The sequence below is a fragment of the Austrofundulus limnaeus genome, unplaced genomic scaffold, assembly GCF_001266775.1.
Source record: "Austrofundulus limnaeus strain Quisiro unplaced genomic scaffold, Austrofundulus_limnaeus-1.0 Scaffold38, whole genome shotgun sequence".
In the NCBI taxonomy this organism is placed as follows: Eukaryota; Metazoa; Chordata; class Actinopteri; order Cyprinodontiformes; family Rivulidae; genus Austrofundulus; species Austrofundulus limnaeus.
The window spans coordinates 1,874,347-1,876,896 of NW_013952440.1; the positions used below are offsets into that span (position 1 = coordinate 1,874,347).

The window sequence follows — 2,550 nt, forward strand, 5'->3', positions numbered from 1 at the left end:
GCACCGAAATGGGCGGGGCAGAAGCAGAAGTTGGTTCTTAAAGAGACAGAGGCCAATTTCAAGGCGTTTAGAAGAGGAAGTGATGAGAAGACAMGTTTATTTTCTATTTAAACATAAAAACAGCATTTTAACAACAACTAAAGGTGACATAGATACTTTATTATGGTAYAGTATTTAAATATATGCCTGAGAAACACATACTATTGCCCCTTTAAGAAGTTCTCATACTGATCTGTTTAAATCCTGACACAAGAAAAGAACAATTTAAAAATTGGTATTTAAGAGGCAATTAATGATTTTTTTTTCTATTTCCGGGAAAGAGCTGCAAAGAGACGCCACTTGAAAATAACCACACTAATCACGCCTTTAAACAGGTTGGGATCCTCCAGCAGAACAGTGAGTTATTAAGCTGAATGGCAGCCGCAAATGGATCCACATAAACATCCCGGATAAAATCCACGTACACACAAGACACGAGTGGTGGGAGAGATAACAAGAAGAGGGTAAGAGGGTTAATAACAGTCTCCAACACAAGGCCGCCGAGGTCATTCCTGTTTATGCACACACACACATATACACGCACACACATGAAGTCCCAGGTCAGCCTGATGAAATTGCACATGATAGATTGATGAGCCAGCTGACAGGACGCATCTTGTCGTGTTGCCGTCTCTTTATGTCATACATGCCTGCACGTCACACGGGGAGCAAAAACGGAGAGCCGTGGTGACAGAAAGGCGGGGGTGTGTGGGTGGTTGTGGGGGTGGACATGGGAGATTAAGGGCGGGGAGGAGAAGGGACAAGAGGGAGGTGGAAAGAAAGAGGAGAATGAAATGGAGAAAACGGTGGTGTTTGAGCCAGGAGGGCAGCGCTTTCTCTTTCTAATGGAGCCATTACCGAAGGGTTTGTGACCTCAGAGGGTCAGCCTCACACAAGCACACACCCAACAGACACGCAACAAACGGGAACAGCATAGATTATAGTTTGAGCAGCGCTGCCAAGAGCTGAAGGATGGGTTACAGTGTCATGTAATTTGTGTTTTATTAGCAGAATACTTAATTAATAAGGTTGCTGCTTCTTTCTTTCTGCCACCTGCATCTTTGTTCTCACTGACACTCTTTCACTTGTAGTTCAGTTTTCAAGACAAATTATCTACAGGTTAATTAAAAAAAGGTTCTAATTGCAATCATAATGTCATCCAAGATTATTGGAAGGGTCAATTTATTACATAATTAAAAACCCAGCAATGGACCACTGTCTTTAATGGCAGAGTTTTATATCGATTATGTTTAGAAAAAAGATCAAATGTTTAGTAAAAAGCTACAAGATTTCATGTGGGATCTAGGAGCTTGTGTGAGTTATTCACTTATGGCAATCAGAGAATATGTGGAGGAAGACCCTCAGCTACRTCCATGTCAAGTTTTAGCTCAATATCCGTAAAACTGACTGGGGAATTTTGTGTTGCCTATGCTTGAAAAAGCACGGCGGTCATCTTGAAATGGATCGACTCCTAATGTTAGTCATTTGTAGATAGGTATGTGATTGTGTTCTCAGAGTTTTAATCAAATCTGTTCAAGCCTTAATGAAATATTTTGCTAACAGACTAACAAGCTAGACAACAAAAGCTCATTCTGGACTCTCTGTTTGCTCTCAGAGTAAGCGTAAGGCAGTGGTTCCCATCCTATTTTATCCAAAGTCCCCTTTCAAACCAAGCTGTCTCAATTTACGGACCGCAAACTTTGAAGTCCGCATTTATCAGCTATTTACATCACTGCCTCACACTGAAGGCTGTCTTAATCTGTGGGCTCCTTCTCATGCAGCCGACAAATGCGGCCCACAAAACTCCGAAAATGAAGGATGCATGTGAGTTACCTTCCCGGCCGAGGATATCCCAGRATTCATTGCGCCATCAGCAAACTAAACATGAAAAAATAATTCTTTTTTTGTTTCACAGACAAAAGAATTTGTTTTTGAGTACATTTAGCAACTTAGATGATGAAGTTTATGCTTCAATGAGATGTTAAAAAATACAATTGCAAATACTGATAATGGAGCTAAACCCAAATTATTATTATCATTTTTATTTACTTGAAGCATTTTAATGGTGAAGCTATTTCTCGAGTGAAAAGATGTGTGAATACACATCCCAAGGCATTTTAAGTCTAAAGGCATGTATATAAAATGTATCAGTATGGTGACAGGGCAGAGTGTGGTCACGCAAACACGTCATGCTAAGACTAGACCGTCTCATTTCAGAGCCGATTTATGCAGCTCACAAGGAAGGGTGTGTGAAGGGTGTAGGGCTGCCACAAACGATTATTTTTTATATTCGAATAATCGCTGATTATTTTTTTCGATTAGTCGACTAATCGGATCATACATTAATTGAATATAAAACATACAGCTTATTGTGCCAGAATGCAGCTGCTATTATATAACCATCATTAGATTTTAGTATATGCTAACTAAAAATAATTACTGTGGAAGGCAAGTTCTGCTCTGCAGATATTGCACAGGTTTCTCTTTCATTTTCTTAAAAAGATCCCACAC

The 2,550-nt window shown here is 39.9% G+C and overlaps 1 protein-coding gene across 2 annotated transcripts in view; it reads right to left on the minus strand.

Annotated features, from left to right (window-relative positions):
* grin2aa (glutamate receptor, ionotropic, N-methyl D-aspartate 2A, a) overlaps window positions 1-2,550 on the minus strand; it is a 213,496-nt gene that overhangs the window by 155,199 nt on the left and 55,747 nt on the right. The gene's annotated exons all lie outside the window — the stretch shown is intronic.